Raw genomic sequence first — 20,685 nt, 5'->3', positions numbered from 1 at the left:
AACTAGTTTGCCAAAAATCTTACTAGTTGATGTTCTTATTGTTACAATTAATATTGACAATTTAATTGCATATAACTCAAGCACAGAAAACAATAAAAAATAACAAATTTTTCATTAAATTAGAAAGGATCATTTTGTTTTGAAAGTTTTTATTCTATTTTTATAATAAAACACTGTGGCCCTAAGGAAATTTTTTTTCTAATGTGGCAGTCAATGTTTTAAGAAGGAGAAAAACTGGACCTCATTTAGCCTTCAAAGCCTTTAACAACTAAAGTGAAACTCTGTACTGCCTTTCTTTTTGTCTTCAAGCCCCTTTATTTCATGTCTTAAAAGAGGCCCTCAAAGTGAGGGAACTTTACATGCTATAGTTCATAGAAGAACAGAAGAGCTAGACAATGTCACTAAGACCATAGGACTTCTAGCCTGAGAGGCTCATGAAATTTGACAGATGCTGGTTCAACATGTATATACTACTGGCCCCTTGAGGTAGAATGTGTGCTAGGAGGATTTTTGTACTAATGTCATTATAGACTTTTTGTACTTATGTCTTCTCAAACTTCTCTAGTGTGTATTTGTGTGTGTGTGTGTGTTTTGTTTTTTATTTTTTGTTTTGTTTTGTGCTTTTTTTGAGACTTGGTCTCACTGAGTTGCCAAGGCTAGAGTGCAGTGGTGTCATGATAGCTCACTGCAACCTTAAACTTCTGGCTCAAGTGATCATTCTGCCTCATCCTCTTGAATAGCTGGGACTACAGCTGCATGCTATCAAACCCAGAAAATTTTTATAGTTTTTGCAGAGATGGGGTCTTGCTATGTTGCTTAGGCTGGTCTCAAACTCCTGCCCTCAAGTGATCCTCCTGCCTTGGCCTCCCAGGGTGCTGGGATTACAGGTGTGAACCACTGCTCCCAGCCTCTAGTATTTTTAATATTACTAAAAAAATCTAGGAAAAACCAAAATTTATGAAATTATGTAAGTTGGTTAATATCTCCATATCTGGTCTATTAGTCTCTTTGGATTGGGGTTGGGAGCTAATAAAATTTTCTTGATTTTATCTGTATACTCTTGGATTCCAGCTTGAAAATGGACTATAAACTCTGATCATATTTTTTCTATCTTAGTCTGTTTTCTGCTGTTTGAATAAATTAACTGAGACTAGGTAATTTATAAAGAAAGATTTGTTTGCTCGTGATTCTGGAGGCTGGGCAGTCCAAGATCGAAGGGTCACATCTGGTGAGGGCACTCTTGCTGTGTCATCCCATGACTGAAGGCAGAAGGGCAAGAGAGTGTGAGCTACCAAGAGAAGGCCAAACTCATTTTTATGATAGCCCACTCTTGTGACAACAAACCCACTCACATGAGAACATTAGTCCATTCATGAGGGACGAGCCTTTGTAGTCTAATTACCTCTTAAGGCTCCACCTCTGAATCCCATCACAATGATGATTAAATTTCAGCATGAGTTTTGGAGAAGGCATTCAATTCATGGCATTCCATCCCTGGCCTCCCAAAGCTCATGTCCCTCTCACATACAGTTCCATTCATTCCATCCCAATACCCCCCAAAGTCTTAACTCATTCCAGCATCAACTCAAAAGTCCAAAGCCCAGGGTCTCATCTAAATTATATACAGAGAGACTCAGGGTACAATTCATCCCGAGGTGAATTCCTCTTTACCTGTGAGTCTGTGAAATCAGAAAAAGTTACATGCTTCCAAACTACAATGGTGAGACAGGCATAGGCTAGATATTCCTATTCCAAAAGAAAAGAATAGGCAGGAAGAAAGAGGTAATTGGCGCCAAGTATGTGTAAAACCCAACAGGGAAAACAACACTAAATCTTAAAACTCCAGAATAATTTCCTTTAACTCCACGTCCCACATCCTGGGCACACTGGGTCAGGGGTTGAGCCCCAAAGGCCTCAGGCAGCTCTACCCCTTTGGCTTTGCTGGGCTCACTCCGCTCCCATTCAGAAGTTCTCACAGGTTGCGTTCTTAGGTCTGTTCTCCCAGGCTGATCCTGTAAGCTGGCAGCTCTATAGGTCTGGGGTTTGGGGAGTAGGTTCACTATTGTGTTAAACTAGGCCAAGTGGGGACTCTTAGTGGTGGCTTTGACTCCACATTTCCACCAAGCATGGCCCTCATAGGAGCCCTCCGCAGTGGCTTTGCCCTTGCAACAATTCTTTGCCTGAGCTTCTAGGTGGTCTGTGACATCCTTTGAAATCTAGGTGGAGGCAGTCATGCCCCCATAGCTCTTGCATTCTGCATGACTGTAGAATTAGCACTGTATGGATCCTGCCAGGTTTTACAGCTTATATCTTCTGGAGTGATGGGGGAGCCACATCTGGGCCTGATTGAGTCACAGCTGGGATGGCTAAGGAGCACTGTGCCAGGATGCAGGGAGCAGAGATCTGAGGTGACTCGGGGCAGCGAGCTCCATGGAGGCACCCCTGGATCCATCCATTGAAACTGTTCTGCCCTCTTAGAGCCCTGGGCCTGTGATGGGAGGGGCAGACTCAAAAGATCTCTGAAATGCTTTTAGGGTCATTCTCCCATGGGTTTGATGATCCATTCAAATCTATGCTAATTTCTTTAGCAAACATTCACTTGGCCACACCCTAGCTTTGCTCCTCCGACCATTCTTTTCCATTCTTTATATGGCCAGGCTGAAAATTTTCAAAAGGTTTTGTTCTGCTTCTCTTTTAATGATAAATCTCATCTTTAAGTCATTTCTTTCCTCTTGTATCTTATTGTATGGAGTTAAAAGTAGTCACACAGCTCTTTTAATATTTTGCTTGGAAATTTCTTCTGCTAAGATATCATAGTTTATTGGTTAAATTCTACCTTCCATAAAGCCCCAAGGCATGAACCCAATTCCACCAAGTTCTTTGCCAATTTATAACATGGTTGGCCTTAGCTCCAGTTTCCAATAGATATTTCTTGTTTGTGTTTGAGATCTCATCAGAACGGCTGTTAGTGGCCATATTTCTACCAACATTATGATCACAACCACTGCGCATTCTCTAAGAAGATTCAGATCCTTCTGTATTTCATAAGGGTGATGACTGGGGTTTCACGTTCATGTGTGAGATGTGCTTCCCTCAAACCTTGTTACAACCTTGGCACATTACCTGTCTGATTAAAAAATAAATGAAGATTAAGACTTTACCTACAGCTACTCTATTCTTCTGAACCCTCACCAGAAGCACAATTAATGCTCCATTTTTAGCACTCTAGGCTTTTCTACCCTTCCCCTCCAAATTCTTCCAAGCCTTTATCCATTACCTAGTTCCAAAGCTGCTTCCACATTTTCAGGTTTTTGTTTTTGTTTTTTATAACAACACCCCTGCTTTATAGTGCATTCTTCTTGATATTTTCTGCAGTCCATCTTCTGTGCTTGAAACAGAATGCTTGAAACTGGGTTATTTATAAAGAAAAGAAATTTATTTGACTCATGGTCCTGGAGACTGGGAAGTCCAAGATAGAGGGGCTACACCTGATGGGGTCCTTCTTGCTGCATCACCTGTGACAGAAGGTGGAAGGGCAAGAGAGCACAGGAGAGCAAGAGAGGACCAAACTCTCCTTTATAACAACCCAATCTCATGATAACAAACCCATCCTGCAATAACAGTATTAATTCATTTATGAGGTATCTGCATTCAAGACCTAATCACCTCTTAATGATCTCCACTCTTAATACCATCACAATGGCAATTAAATTTCAATGTGAGTTTTGGAGGGGACATTCAAGTCATAGCACCTTCTCTTAGTATTTGTCCTAATTACAGTGCTTATTACCAAATGTTTGGTCTCCAGAGTCTTAAACGCTACAGCAATCAAATGATCCAAGAAATTATATTCCTAAACAAAAAGAAAAAGAAAACCTGAGAGGTAGACTAACTACTATTGAAACTCCATCAAACACCTGTGCAGATCTAAATTGATCATATCCACAAACATGAAGAATAACAAAAATGGGAGATTTAGAAATGAAACAAACATACTTTCCTGTTCCTGTGCTAAATAATTTTGTAATCAAGCATATTTTCCCATTTCTATGCTAAACAATAGTGGGACCAGGAGAAAAATAACTTAGCCAACGTATTCCAGGTAATAGTTGCCTCTGGAAAGTAAGACTGTTGACCAGCTAAAATAGCTAATTTATCCAAGCTAATAGGTTGCACTAAACACAAAAGGTCACGTATTGCATGATTTCAATTATAGGAAATATCCAGAGTAAATAAACCTATAGGTAAACCCCAGGGGGCAAAGGGAATAAGAAGTGTCTGCTGTGGATAAGGGTTTTCTCATTCTTTTTGAAATTAGATAGAGGTGGTGATTATACAACATTGTGAATGTACTATTATAGTTGCTGCTGAGATGTTTATTTTAAAATGGTTCATTTTATGTTATGTGGATTTTACCTAATGAAACCTTGCTAGACTCTGTTGATTTCTCAGTCTGCATGCATTGGTAAAGTAAGCTGCCATGTTGAAGAGGCTCATATGGCAAGAAATTGAGGGTGGCTTCCCGACAGCATCTAGTGAGGAACTGAGGCCCCGAGTCCAACAGCCCATGAGGAACTGAATTCTATCAAGAGCCACATGAACTTAGAACTAAGCTTCCCAAGTTATACCCTGAGATGACAACAGCCCAGCCATTATCTTGACAGCATCCTGTGTGAGACCCTAGAGTACAGGACCAGCTAAAATGTGCCTGGATTCTTAGCCCACAGAAACCATAATAAATGTGTGTGATTTTCAACCACCAACTTGTAGGGTAATTTTTAATGCAGCAATAGATACATAATATATCATCCCAGACAATGCACGACAGAAGTCATAGTCTCTTGTAATCTGATCATGAGAGCTCATTCTACTATTTTTGCTGTATTCTATCTATTATTATTATAGATAGAATATACTACATTATATACTATATATAATAGTATATATTATATAGAGTATATAATATATACTATATAATTATATAATATATAATAGTATATTATATAATAGTATATTATATATTATATAGAATATATAGTATATATATACTATATTATATATATATATACTATATTATTATAGTATATTATTAGGTCTAGTCACATTCAAGGGAAGGGGATTAAACAAGGGTATGGATGCTGGTGGGGACCACTGAGTGCTTTCAAAACTACCTACCAGAGATGATGATCATGTATCCCATTAGACACAAAAACTTGAAAATTATATTGAAGTTGTTTTCTTCTTCTTCTTCTGCCTTTTTATTTTTGGTTTAAAGTTAAATCCAAACTAAGAGGCTAAATACTCAATACACACACTAATTTTTAAGATTCTAGACCTGTGTGGAGAGTATTATTGTCTTTTTCTCAGTGAAATGTCAGTTTTGAGACAGGGGTGTCTGAACATTGTGTTACTTTCAATATTTGCTTTTTCCCTTGAACACCTTAAGGCTTGTGTTCTCGTCAGCCTCCTTCCAATTAATTAACTGGCTTTGCAGAACTCTCCTTGGGGCAGCTTCACTGCATGAGTCAAGTGGTTTACAATTAGTGAAATATCTCAGGACATAGGAGGTCATAGAGTTTGCTTCAGAAACAGGAGGGATTATTCTATTTTCTTGCCATCTGAACTTGTCTAACTATAGCAACAGAAACTTGGTTTGTCCCTATATGGTACATTATCAACAGGTGTTAATTCATTCTCTCTTAGGATGAGATCTTTGATGAGTACAAGGTGTGTTCTAGTGGATCAAAAATTAGATAAGCAATTAAGAGACAAAAACACGGACGGAACAATTGCATAACATCTGCAGTTGTCCTTAAAGCAACCTTCCTATTTTATCTTTGAAGTAATCAAGGCATAGAGAGCTGAAGTTGTTTTTCTAAGAAGATAAAGCTAGTCAAAGGCATATTTTTTGTTGATGTCAGGTCAATTCTTGGTCCATTTCAACTTTATACTACAAGTACTACAGTGGAAAGTGCACTGGACCAAGACCATTATTCAGATTTTACAGTCTGTTCCTGTGTTCCCCACTATGTCCTTTGCCTGAAGCTGGGCTGACCGACTTGACTGGTTGGTGTTCAGTAACATCGTTGGATACCGGAATAAACAGATGAAGGAATGAAATCCTAGTTTCATGTTGTGCTGGTTCAGTAATCAAGGACAATTTGTTTCCCTTCTCTGGGCTTTAGTTTCCTCATATTTAAAATGAGAGTTTTGGTCCGGTTGAGTTTTAAAATTCCTTTCAGTTCTAAATTTCTATGACTTAATTAATAATTATAATTATAGGAAGAAGAAGATGAAGACGGCGACCAAGAAGAAACATCTGTTGAGCACTTTTGTGTTGCGGACTATGATTTATATAATAATTCTATTTAATCCTCATAACGGACCTATGATACAACAAACCTATGAGGAAAATAGTTCGTAGCTAGTAGTTATTTTGATCTTACGCTTAGCCAGACACTGTTATTTATTTATTTATTTATGTTTTTGAGACAGAGTCTCACTCTGTTGCCCGGGCTAGAGTGCTATGGTGTCAGCCTAGCTCACAGTAACCTCAAACTCCTGGGTTCAAGCAAACCTTCTGCCTCAGCCTCCCAAGTAGCTGGGACTACAGGCATGCGCCACCATGCCCGGCTAATTTTTTCTATATATATATATTAATTGACCAATTAATTTCCTTCTATTTTTAGTAGAGATGGGGTCTCGCTCTTGCTCAGGCTGGTTTCGAACTCCAGACCTTGAGCGATTCACCTGCCTCGGCCTCCCAGAGTGCTAGGATTACAGGTCTGAGCCACCCGTGCCCGGCCCAGACACTGTTATTAACTCATCTTAATCCTCATCTCCATTCCATAACAAGAGGTTTAATTTATCTAAGGTTGCATAAGTAGTAAGGAGTAGAACCAGAACTTGAACTCAAGTGTTCCAATTTCAGAGTTGACTTTCATCTTGTTGTTAAACTGAACAATAACATTGTAAGGTAAAGATCAGGTGGCCTCTTTCTATCAGGTTAAACCTGAGTTCCAGCTTCTTTTTGGCTACAAACTTCTTTTTAAAAATTTCCTGTTTATAAACATTATTTCCACCCAAATGCATTAGCCTTTGTTTTTCCTTCTACCTTATAGTCCCAAGTAAGCCTTAAATTGCTAAATATGTTGCTGATTTGATAAATCTGCTATAACACTACCCAGTCATTTAAATGGTGGGTGGAAGTTACTATAATCAGCATCAGGCTGTTTTAAAGACTGGGAATGGAAAAATATTTTTCTGAAGTCATGTCTGGAGTATGGTGGGCGGATGCTTGGCTTACTCTGAGAAGTTTAGCTAAAAACTCCAGAATTGCTAAAATGTTTGGACTGGTAAGGCTTAATGTTCTGGCCAACTGGCAGGAGAAACATTAATCAAACCCATGAAGAATGAGGAAGTTGAGGTTCGTGTGGTGGATCCATATCTGTTTGATTTTTGTTTGAATCTCCTTAGTTTCTAACTCAAGAACTCTGAGTTTTCATTTCTGAATGAGATTGGGCCTAAGAATGTATTCATTGTTTGTATGGAAATTATGAAGTAAAGTTAGAGGCAATTTTCTAAATAATTTAGCTTTTTTATTTCTTCAAGAAAATTGAGATACTGGTGAGTGTATAGAAAAACATGCATTTTGAGTATAGTAATCTACTCTGAATCCACTGAACATTTTATCAGAGCTTGCTTCAATTCAACCAGCCTGTGTATTCATATCCATATGAACATAGGTGTCATTGTATAGCATAGTGTTAAAAAGAAATAGCATATTAAAAGGCCAAACATTGATTGCTTAGTGGAAAAGTGTCATTTTCAAGCAGAGGACCCAATGTGATAGTCTAGACTACAGGGGACAAGATTTGAAAGGGAAAAACAGATGGGCTTTTTAAAGCTGGAAGGTTATCAGTTTTCCCTGCCTCGTGTTAAGAGGACCAGCTTGTTGGCTGGTCCTGCCAGTGCTCGTCCCTAGACTGGTGAGTCTAGCCTGGCCATTCAGAGGTGGTCTGCTGTGTATATGGGTTGCCTGCCTGAGGACCCTGACAGCAAACTGCCTGCTCTGAAGGTGGTGTACCGCTGACACGGTATGCCACCTGCCCAATGTCAGCAAGCTATGTGGCCAGTTAAGAATTCACCAGGAGTGACCCTGGGGTCCTGCCTGGGATTAAGGAGTCCTGGGTTCTAGTTTTGGCGATGCAACCTTAAACTCACATTCTCTAAGTCTTAGTTTCCTAATTTGTAAAATAAGGGTGTTGGCTGAGATCTGTTGTTTCATGTCTCGCCAGGTATTTCAAGGGTGACCACAAATTCCCATCCAACAAGAGCCTCTCTGCATTTTGCCTAATTTGCATATGGGATTTCTCTTCAGAGTTTATTTAAAGAAAGGTTCTATCTAGTTTTTTTTACAAATGAGATCTTTAAGTTTTTTCCACTTCAAAATTCCATAAAGTCTAGTTTAAAACCACTTTACCTAATTGTTTTATATATACTTTTTATCAGTTATAGTCTGACTGAAAATGTCATTTAAGAGTATTCTGAATGGAAAGGGAGAAGAATTTGGGTTTCACTTTTTTCTTCTAGATTTCGAAGACTGGTTGGCTGACATGACACCGTGCATATTGGGAAGCCTGGAGTTACATGTGAATTCATGTTTGCGAATCCTAACATTAGCCTGGGAAGTGTAAACGTGTGGAACACATCTGATAATACAAAGAAAGAAGCCTTGCACTGTGGTTTCTTCTGGTAAATATCTGTCACAGGAAGGCACCATCATTTTCTCTGAAAGGTCTCTCTTCTTCATTCCTCAGAGTGAATTTCTTTTGAGCTCCCTGGAAAAAATAAAAAAAAAGAAAGTGAAAGAAAACCGCAAACATTATATCCATTCAAAGTACCTAGTGTCTCCTCTGAGTTCTCAAGGGTGGAGAGTGTGGGGGTGGGTAAACTCTCCTAGACAGCCCAGGTGACACGGGGGGGCAGCACTTCTCCGCCCAGAGCCTGGAAATCATCAGTGCTGTTAGCATATCTGTGTTTTATTAAGGCAACTAAATGGGATTTGTTGTGCATCAGGCTACTAGTGATTTGGCAAGAAATATCATGTGTGGTGCAAAATGCATTGATTATATTTCATGGAAACTAAAGAAAGGGTCTATTTTTCCTGCCCAGGTGCTTCATTCTTATGTAGGCAAATCCCATTAAGGTGAGTGCTTCCCCTTCTGCTCTCTCCTGATGTCTTAACCTTTAGGTTTTCTCAGTGGGTTTGTTTGTGTTCTCACAGCTCTCCAGGGGGTTTGGCGGTCACAATTCTATAATAGCTAAAGACCAGAAGAAGGGCACTACTCCAAATTGAAGGTGAGTCGATAGAGCTACCTTGAGTAAGTGCCAGACTCAGTTTTAAGCCACTGTCTACTGACAGGCAGTAAAGAGCAGACACCTGAGAAGCTGCAGATCTGGCAACTCATAGAGAATATAAAGATGAGTTAGGCACTGTCTCTCCCTCAAGGATCTTATGCGGGTACTCCTGTTGTCTCTTGCTACATAACAAACTACCCCAAAGTTCAGTGACTTAAAATAATGACAATCTTTATTATGCTTATGAATCTGCAGTTTAGGGAGGGCGTGGTGGGATGACTTAGGCCTAGTCTCTGCTATACATGATGTTTGGGGGCTTCCACTGGGATGACATGCATATCTGGGAGTTATAATAGCTACACGTGAGAGAGAAATCTCTTTTTCTCTATGTCATCTCAGGGTCTTTCTACATGGCCTCTCTAACATGGTGGTCTCAAAGTAGTTAAACTTACCTGGTAGCTCAGGGCTTCCAGAGCTACTTTTCCAAAAGGCCCAAGTTGAAGCTAAAACACTTCTTATGACCTGGCCTGAGAGGTCTATTGTTCAGGCAAGTCATTAAGGCCGGACCACATTCAAAGGGAGGGGAATGAGCATCTAGCTCCCAATGGAAGTATCAAAGAATTGGCACAGAACCAAGCCTGTTATGTATGTTTTCCCCATTGTTCACAACCACCATGGGATGAGAATGTTACAAATAGGAAAAAGTGAACTATGGTAGTGCAAGTAACTTCCCCAAGCCACTCATGTCCTAAGTGGCAAAGTCAAGATTCAACCTCGGATTCTGGTCTTGCCAAAGAAAACTTTTGGGTCTTTGGTTCAATTCCTTTAATTTACAAATAGGAAATACAATCAAACAAACAAACAAAACACAACCGAGGCCCAAAGAAAGGAAAGAAAAGCCTGCTTGGTATAATATTTTATTAGCAGATTTAGGATAACTTAAGTCTAGCAAGTTCAGCAATATCATGACTCTAGGCCACTTATGCAGAGCTTCCAGGGAGTAGATGAGAAAGACTTAATGCAGTCATATCTTTCAAGCCTGGGCATTATTATTGTGGATATTTTTAGATCAGGTAATGGTGTAGGTAGTTAACAGACGCAGGTGTTATTATGCTCCCCAATCATAATCAATTTCAGGAAACTATCGGAACACTAGGAACGGATGCCTAAACAACTGTGGCTTCCAATTTAAATACTTGATTAGTGAATGGATCAACACCTAAGTGGACATATAGGAATAACATTTATCGGGTGTTGCACAGGTGGGAGGGGGGAGGAGGGGATGGCTATATACAAACATAATGAGTGAGATGTGCAACGTTTGGGGGATGGTCACGCTTGAAGCTCTGACTTGAGGAGGGAGGGGGGCATGGGCAATATACATAACCTTAACATTTGTACCCCCATAATATGCTGAAATAAAAAATAAATATAAATAAATAAATAAAAATTAAAAATATTTAAATACTTGGGGTAAAATTATCTCACATTGTGACCTAAAATTTTGTTATGCTCTGTTTAAATGTATTTTATCAGTGTTTTGTAGTTCTTTTTGTAGAGATCATTCACCTCCTTGGTTAAGTATATTCATAGGTATTTTATTTTATTTTATTGCAGCTATTATAATGGCATTGGGTTCTTGATTTGATTCTCAGGTTGCCTGTTATTAGTGTATAGAAATGCTACTGATTCACGAACATTAATTTTATAACCTGAGACTTTTCTGACTTTATCAATTCTAGGAGTCTTTTGGAGGAGTCCATAGAGTTTTCTAGATATAAGATTGTATTATCCGCAAATAAGGGTAGTCTGACCTCCTTTTTTTCTAATTTGAATGCCCTTTATTTCTTTCTCTTGCCTGATAGCTGTGGCTAGGACTTCTAGTATTATGTTGCATGGAAGTGGTGAAAGTGGGCATCCTTGTCTCGTTCCAGTTCTTGAGGAATGCTTTCAGCTTTACTCAATTCAGTATGATGTTGGCTGTGGGTTTGTCATATATGGCTTTTATTAATTTTAGGCAAGTCTCGTCTATGCCTATTTTGTTAAACGTTCTTATCATAAAAACATGCTGAATTTTGTCAAATGCTTTTTCTGTGTCTATTGAGATGATCATATGGTTTTGTTTTTAATCCTGTTTATGTGGTGAATCACATTTATTGATTTGTGTATGTTGAATCATCTTGCATCTTTGTAGTGGGAATGAAACTCACTTGATTGTGGTGATTATTTTTTTGATGTGCTATTGAATTCAGTCTGCTACTATTTTATTGAAGATTTTTGCATCTATGTTCATGAGGATATATGCCTGGAGTTTTCTTTTATTATTGTCCTTTCCTGGTTTTGGTATTAGGGTGATACTGACTTTGCAGAATGAGTTAGGGAGGATTCCCTCCCTTTTGATGTTATAGAACAGTTTCAGTAGATAGGTACCAATTCTTTGGAGGTCTGGTAGAATTTGGCTGAGAATCTGTCTGGTCCTAGGCTTTGTTTTGTTGGGATTTTTTTTTTCATTATTATTTTTTCCTGATTCAATCTTGCTACTTGTTATTGGTCTATTCAGGAGTTCTATTTTCTCCTGGCTCAATCTTGGGAGGTTGTATATTTTCAGGAATTGTTGCGTTAATTGGTATTTGAAACTCAAAATGGGTAATATACCTTTAAAAGAAGGAAGTTTTAAACTGTCTTGTGTTAAAGGGAGTTGCTAAGCTTGCCATTGTTTTCAGATTCATGAGCACTTAGCCAATGGAAATCTTAGGTAGTTTGGGAAGAGGAAAGGAGTCTTTGCTTATTATAACAGGAAATTGAGCTTTTCTGATAGCAAAAGATGGACTTGTATCATACTGTTGAAATGGATATACACCATGGGACTATGGTGTCTCTCTTTTTTCAACTGAATGGCAAAGAAAAGCAATTTTTTTCTTTCAAAAAAAGAAGGTAGAAGTCTAGATATTATGCTGAGCACTGCAGGAAGGGAGATAAAGAGAGCGAGACAGCAAGAGAGAGAGAGAGAGAGAGTGCCAGCCAAATTACTTTTACAGGAATAAAATCTATTAACTGAAGAGACATTGCCAGGGTTTTTATACCTGGTGAAATTGTTGAAAACCTCAAAAACAGGGAAAATTGAGGTGGTCCAATCTCAAATTAAGAGATCCATTTGTAATTGCTACAAAACATGGGGAAAGTCTGGAATAAATTATTCAGTGGTTGAAATAGTTATGAATTTGTGTATTTGATATCTAAATATATAAAGGGGTTGTGTGGTGAGTGCATGTGTGAGTGTATTTCAGTGTGTATATTTCTTCCTATCTACCAACAAGTGTTGTTAATCTAATTTTTGGTAACAGTTAATGTTATTAGTGGGGTTTTTTTGGTTCCTTTTTTTTGAACAAAATATTCATTTAAAAAAAAAAGGATAAATGAGGAGGAAAGTAACCTGCATGTCTCTAATCATAATGGGAAACCACATAATTCAAACAACAAAACCACAGCTCACTTTGATAGCTGTGATCTCTGCTTTTCAAAACCCCAGAATGTTCAACAGAAAGTTCCCATCTGGATTATTATAGTTGCATTTGTTTTAGCTCTGAGGACAGCATATCTGTTTCCCATGTCTAACTCATTTGTAATTCAGAAGGTTCGAGGATTTGGTTCATTTCTCTTCTGACATCAAGAGTAGTGCCTCTTGCGTAGGTGTTGTGGATGGTGTGCTGGAGGGAAGAGATAATAGGATGCTTGCACATTTTCAAATAGTTGCTGAGCTGTTGACTAAATTGTCATGAGACAGCCAGTTAAGGAAATGCTTATGCTCTGGGAGGTAGGAAGGAGGCCATGTGATGCTCTCTTATAGAGGCCAAGAGAAAACTTCCCCTTTGCCCTCTAAAGACTCACTGAAAATCAACTGACAAAAGGCAGATTAATAGGAGAAAAGGCATATGATACTGAGAAAATGGGCTCCTTGCCCAATGAAATCAGAAATCAGTATTCTGTGGCACCAGCTTTTGGGAAAAGAAATACTTTATTGCAAAACTGGCCAGCAAAGAAATAGGAGGGGACTCAAAATCTGTCTCCCTGACTTGAGATCTGGGGCAAATTTATGGACTCAGAGGCAAGGGAAAGGATTTAGGAATATTGGCTTGGTGGGGTCTGTTTGGAGGGCCTCAAATTTGCCCATTTATGGAAAGGTATGTTGAGGTGGAATTTAGCTCCAGATCCTCTGGGCCAATAAACTCCCCACTTCTGAAAGAGTTTTAGCATTTGGGTTCCAGTCATGTCCCAGCCTCCCAATCTTCTTGGTTCTGAGGGGAAGAATTATTGATTCCATGTATTGTAAAGGTCAAAGCTTTCTCTAGTGTGCATGCTCAGGTTATACAATTTGCAGTTTTTGGCTGTTATACCTACAAGGTAACTTAACGTTTTGTTATCAACAGAATAGGCCCAGTTTGAGCTGGTCTTGTGGTTACATATACAGCATTTATTACATGCACACATACGCACAGGAGTCATGCAAAATATGAAAACTCAAAGAAAAGCTTAGAAAATTAATGTTTTTATACCATCTTGAGGTTAAGGAAAGAATAGGGCCTTGGATTATGGCAATACAGGTAATGGAAAGAGAGAGAGAGGAAAGGCATGGCTAGCAAAGGTGGTCATGTTATGCAGATGAAACCTCATAAGTAGTAGCTCTCAGAAAGAGTAAGTTTCTGTCAGACCTCCAAAGGTGTCAGACTCCCATGAGCCAATGCTTCCTAGATCAAGATGGGGAATTGGGGAGACAGAGAAAGCCTGGCTGTTTATTTCACCAGGACAGATTTTCTCTACAAATGTAAATCTTCTCTGAAAAAAAGAACCTTTTTCAGGGCTATTCCTATCTGCAGGCCCTCTGGATATCTCAAAATATGTCAAAGAAGTAAGCTGTTAAAAATAACTACAGCACTTCTTGAGCTCTTTGCTTCTTAGAAATCTCTTCCTCCAGATATCTGGGTAAGTTCAGTCTTTCACAGAGTCCTCAAGCATGGACAGAATGCTCCCAAGTTCTTTGCTACAGTCTAACAAGGGTGACCTTTGCTCCAGTTCCCACCGAATTTTTCATTTCCACCTGAGACCTTGCTGTCAGTTGTTTTTTTTTTTTTTTGTTTGTTTTTTTGTTTTGTTTTGTTCTAAAAAGTCAGGTTTCCTTGTTCAGCATCCCCAGAGGCTTCCAGGGCAGAGGGACACAGAGACAAACATGTATTCAAAGAGGAAGAAAGGGGTGAAAATAATGTGATAGTTGGCGTATCTCCTTCCTCAAAACTTGTTTCTATGAGAATCCATAAAACTCCATCACCTTCACCCAAACCACCCAGCACACAGAACTTGGACCTATCCAGCTTGCTGAAGAATCTCTTGCTGATTTTTGGTGAATAGTCATCACTGTCTCTTCATCTAGCCTCATAAAACATTCTCTTCTGTGTCTCATGGCCTTAGGGGTATGAGCTGTGAATTCTAAACTTTATTCCTTTTCAAATTAAAAAAAAAAAAGCTAAAATATTCTTGTCCAAATAAATCTATAAAAAGGAAAAAGAGGTGTCATAGTCCATATTTTGTTGCTATCAAGGAATATCTGAGGCTGGGCAATTTGTAAAGAAAACAGGTTTATGGTTTATTTGACTCACAAGTCTAGTGGCTGGAAAGTTCCAGATTGGTGTCCACACCTGGTGAGGGTTTCCACTTATGGCAGAAGGCAAAGGGGAGCTGGTGTGTGCAGCAGTCACATGATGAGAAAGGAAGCAAAAGCAAGAGCCAGGAGGTAACAGGCTATTTTTAACAACAAGCTCTAATGGGAACTAATAGACAACTCACTGACCTGCCTCCTGAGAGGACATTAATCTATTCATGAGAGATCTGCCCTCATGACTCAGACACCTCCCATTAGGCTCTACCTCCAACATTGGGGATCAAATTTCAACATGTGGTTTGGAGGGAACAAACATCCAAACCAAAGCATTTTACCCGTGTCCCCCAAAAACTCACGTTCTTCTCACATGCAAAATGTAATCATTCCATCCCAATTTTGGGACAGTGAGTTTTGTTCCAGAAGTCTTATTTCATTTCAGCATCAACTCTAAAGTCCAAAGTCTAGTCTCATCTGAGACGCAAGGTGAGTTTCTCCCACTTAAGAGTCTATAAAATAAAATAAAAAAGTTATTTATTTCCAAGGTACAATGATTGTACAGCCATTGGGTAAACATTCCCATTTCAAAAGGGAGAAATAGGCCAAAAGAAATGGGTAATGCGCTCTACACAAGTCCAAAACCCAGCAAGGCAGGCATTAAATCTCAATGCTCCAAAATAATCTCTTTTTATTGCATGTCACTATATCCTGAGCACACTGTTGCAAGAAATGGGTTCCTAAGGACTCAGGTAGCTCCAGTGCATGCTGCCAGTGTCTCTGCAATTCTGGGGTGTCCATGGCAGATTTTGCCAGCATAAAATAATCTCATAAAAAGACTTTTCATTTCCAAACAGAGTTAAATGATGTGCCTCTGTCCTAGGGCTTATGAATATGTCCAGTCATTGTTGCTTTAGGAGAATAGTAAAAGAAACCAGTTAATTGTATTACATTCTTTAGAAGACTTTTAACCCCATAACATTATTTAAAGGCATTTAGGATGGAAGAGCACTTTGACCTAGTTCCCCTTTGGCCAGACATTCTGGGTCAGGTTGTTTCTGGTTTACTTAACAAAGATACAACAGGTATTGCCAGATTCGAAGAAATGGTGCAACTCTGTCTACTCTGTTGGGTAACTGGCCATCTAGATGGTAAAAATTCTATCTCTGGGACTTTTTTTTTTTTTTTTTTTTACCTCCAAGTGTATAATGTTAAGTGGCAATTTAATGGAAAAGTCTTCTCTAACTTTCACATTTAGTCCATTCCAAGGAATTTAGCATCAGGATGTATGGATCTTGTCAAGATGACATGAATTAAGAATGTTCTTCCTTGTAATATTTTCCCATCACCTCCTTAGTCTGATGTCATTGTTGGCTCCAGCCTACTTCTCATTTTTCTAATCCCATTAGGTTCTCTTTCTTTTCCTTACGCCACCATCAAAGGACTGGCTAATTATCAGGTGGCAGATTTCTGTGTTCATGCCAACATTAAGCTGCAGGTAAGAGGAAAACTCAGTATCAACAGCATGAGCTATGTCCTAGTGATTCACTTTCCTTGATGATTTTGGACCAAGCATCTGGCTGTATAAGGACAAAAATGCTTCTGAAGATAAATGCTTGGTTTTGGATTCCATAAGAGAGCTGTCTAATAGTTTAACCTGATGCTTTCTCAATTTCTTTATAAATCCATGCTTAGTTTAAAGGAGGCCAAGGGTCTCATCACGGGCCAAACCAACAAAAATTTTCTTTTACCTCCATTGCTGGTTTGCTGTCTTTGCTTTCATACCTGATGTGTTTGGTTGTTTTCTTAACAAATAAACATATGGTAGAAACTCTCTTATCCAACCTCCAATTAACTGCCTAGACAGATTAACTAAGGCACCCTGTTCTGTCTGTAAAACAGAGTGGGTGTTAACAATTCAAACCCCACACAGCATAGACAGAATGCCAACACGCATCTCCATCAGTTGGTCTCGCTAGTTCTAGTGGTGTTTGTTCCCAGCCTGTTTTGGCCAGTTTTATTGTTGTATAGATAAAACTTAATTACATGTTACATGAAATGTTGTTTCTAGAAAAACTAAGCTGAATGCTTTGTGAAGATGTGGAAAAATCTGTCACTAAAAATTTGTTCTTGAATTTATGTTGGTAAAGACAACTGTAAAGGTAGGAGCAATGTCCTAAATATCTAGAACAATTTCAGGTACTTTCAGTAATTACTCTAGGGCAATAATCTTAAACCAGGACTGTCTTCAACCAGGCAATAGTCTTAAACCATGGACAAATTAGGGCATGATGTTCCCCTGTGCAAAAGAGATGTGATTTACCAAACAGGCATATGGAGAATAAAGAATATTTCAATAAGGAATAACTGCATGAATAAAGACACAGAGGCAGGCGTATGTGTGTGTGTGTATGTGTGTGTGAGAGAGAGGGAGAGAGAGAGAGAGAGAGAGAGAGAGAGAGAGAGAGAGAGAGAGAGAGAGAGAGATGAACCATGGTTTGGTAGGTCATGAAAAGTCCATGCAAATTATTAATAGGAGGAAAATGTATACATTGTTTTGTTTAAACTTTTTACTAAAGTATAAGCTATATACAGAAAAAAGCACAAATTATAAGTGTAGAATCTGATAAATTTTCACCAGGTGAACATATCCCTGCAGCCGGCACTCTGATTAAGAATCAGAACACTACCAGAACCCCAGAAGCCATTTTCCTCACCGTGACCAATCAACATCTCCCGTAAGAGAAACTACTCTCTTAAATCCAGGCATTATGGATTAGTTTTGACTGTTTTTGTCCCTTTTTTAAGTTGAATCTTGCAGCGTGTATTCTTTCTGTGCCTGGTTACTTTCATTCAGCATCATTTTTCTGCGATTCATCCATGTTGTTGTGTGTTGTAGTACTGTAGTTAGTCATGCATGTTGCTGGTTAGTATTACACAGTAGGATTATGACACATTGTATTAATATTTATCCATTGTGTTCTTGATAGACATTTGGGTTGTTTTCAGAATTTGCCTATTACAAACAATGTAATGAAGGACATTCTTGTATATGTACTTTATTGAATATGTATGCTTTTCTGTTACATGTATACATAGGGATAGAATTTCTGGGGATAGGTTATGCATACGGCCATCTTTAGTCGATGTTGGCAAACGGTTTTCCCCAAATGGCTGCACTAATTTACACTCCTATCAGTAGGTTTCAGAGATCCCATTGTTCCACTTCTGCACCATCACTTGGCATTGTCTTTTTTATTTGGCTTTTCTGGTGGGGTGCCTGATAGCAATGTATTATGCTTCTAATGTTTATTTTCCTAATGAATAATGAAGTTGAATATGTTTTCATAGATTTATCGGCCATTTAGATATTTTGCTTCTTAAAATGCCTATCTAAATTTCCATTTTCTACTGAACATCTATATTATTTCTTTATTGTTTGAGGAATTTGTTACATATTCTATTTATTATTCCTCTGTCAGATATGTGTGATAAACACATACACACATACCTCTTTATGGCTTGCCTTTTCATTCCTTTAATGCTTCTTTTGATAAATAGAAGTTCTTAATTTTTTTTTATTTCAGCATATTATGGGGGTACAAATGTTTAGGTTACGTATATTGCCTTGCTCCCCCCACCCCTGCCAGTCAGAGCTTCAAGAGTGTCCATCCCCTAGATGGTGCGCATTGTACTCATTATGTATATATATATACCCATCCCCTCCTCTCTCCTCCCATCTGCCTAATACCTGATAAATGTTATTCTTATATGTCCACTTAGGTGTTGATCGGTGAAACCAATTTGCTGATGAGTACATGTGGTGCTCATTTTTCCATTCTTGGGATACTTACCTTACTAGAAAGGGTTCCAGCTCTACCCAGGAAAACACAAGAGGTGCTATATCACCATTGTTTGTTATAGCTGAATAGTACTCCATGGTATACATATACCACATTTTATTAATCCACTCAGGTATTGATGAGCACTTGGGTTGTTTCCACATAGAAGTTCTTAATTTGAATATAGGTCCATTTATCATCTTTTAAAATTTTTGGCTTTTGTTTTAAAAAATCTTTGTCTATCTCATAGTCATGAAGACTTTGTCTATCTCATAGTCATATTCTCTTTTGTCTTCTGTTTATGTTTCCTCTCTTCTTTTCTAAAAGCATATTGAGGCTTTTAAGAAGGTTAAGGTGGCATATGCATATAGCACGGATCTGGGGAGAAACTAGAAACAGGAAGACCAGCCAAGGGGATGATGTTTAGTATCCACCTAAATATCAAGTCTAGAATCAGCCCAGACCAGGAGAATAGGATAGAAAGGGAAGGAGAAGAATAGAAACCAGAGCTCTGTGGAAGACTTGGAGCAGGCATTCTTGCCTGATTGAAGGTGAAAGAAATGGATATGAGAAGTCTATCAGAACTTTGAGACTTGCTTGGATTTTGTGAGAATGAAACCCTTTTATTGCAGAATCCAGCTCTTCCAAAAAATTTTTGCGATTTTTGGTATTCAACTTTATTACTATGATTACTATTATTATTAGTGTAAGCTCTATTGCTGTTACCTAGTAATACAATCCATTTATGTTTCTTTCAGTGGCTTAAGTAATTCAAAGTAAGCTAGATGAAGTAAGGTAGGAGCTTCAGTAAATGCCAAATGGCATTTTAGCTGAGAGTCCACACAGGAAGACTGCCCGTCACAACTGCCTGCAGCGAGACCAATTTAATAATTATCCTAAGCTTCTAATTTGGATGTGGTGACTTGTTGATAACCTATATCAGTTAAAAAGATATTTATGTCAGTTGCTTCTATTTTAATTTTATCTTCTCAGCCTTTTTAGAAATGTGCTTTATGAGATACTGTGGCCTCAGTTACCGTGAAGATGTTGAGCAAGTATTTGCTATGTACAAAGAACAGAACAGGTAGGAATATCGTTCTACTACAGAAAGCACACGTGTAGAACAAGAAAGGATTGGAGAAATCTGCAGGGGAAGATTGTAGGTCTTTACCTGAGAGGTATTTAAAGTGGAACTGACCAGCCGTTTATTGCAGCGATTAGGTAGAGAGCTGATTGGGGCAGGAAGTTAACTTAAATGACCTTGTGGGCTGTCTAACAGCTTTAGTGACTTCTCACCCTGCCTTGCACCTGGGGGCTGAGTCACAGAGACCATTTACCAGTGTGAAGATGACATGTGCTTAATGCCAAGAAGGGCTGGATTGGCCAAGTTTACTTTTCTGAAGTAGTAGTTGGTAAATTTCACCAAAAATCCTTCTCTTATATCTCTCCTCCCCAAATAAAGTCGTCACATTTGAATTGCTTATGCTTTCAGATGCTCTATTTACGCAGACTTCAACATAATAACGTCATAAGGAAAAGATCTGTGTAAACTTTTCAGAGAATGAGCCTGGAGTTTAGATTTTTTTGTTGTTGTTAATACTTCATTTTCACTGTGTTCTGGCAAAAGATGTGTTTCTGTGATTTAAGTAAACAATTTTCTCCCTCAGAGTAGGGATTGATGTAAAAGCACCCCTATTTTTCGCTGGGCCAGGATGTTGTAGCAGATTAAAAATGCTAGTAGTTTCTAATAGCAATTGTGTTTTATACAGAGGAAGCAAAGGAATGAGCAGAGTATGAAATATGCAGAGACCAGGATTTTTTGAAAAAATCTTAGCA

The 20,685-nt window shown here is 38.5% G+C and overlaps 1 non-coding gene across 1 annotated transcript; it reads left to right on the top strand.

Annotated features, from left to right (window-relative positions):
• Positions 1 to 3,029: 3,029 nt before the first annotated feature.
• Positions 3,030 to 3,133, top strand: LOC142870853 (small nucleolar RNA U13). The gene has a single exon (XR_012919182.1). It is a non-coding gene; the product is annotated as a small nucleolar RNA U13 (small nucleolar RNA).
• Positions 3,134 to 20,685: the final 17,552 nt, after the last annotated feature.

This window comes from Microcebus murinus, chromosome 4 (assembly GCF_040939455.1).
Source record: "Microcebus murinus isolate Inina chromosome 4, M.murinus_Inina_mat1.0, whole genome shotgun sequence".
Lineage (NCBI taxonomy): Eukaryota > Metazoa > Chordata > Mammalia > Primates > Cheirogaleidae > Microcebus > Microcebus murinus.
Note: the sequence above shows the minus strand (reverse complement) of the source record. Positions and strands in the feature narration are given on the sequence as shown.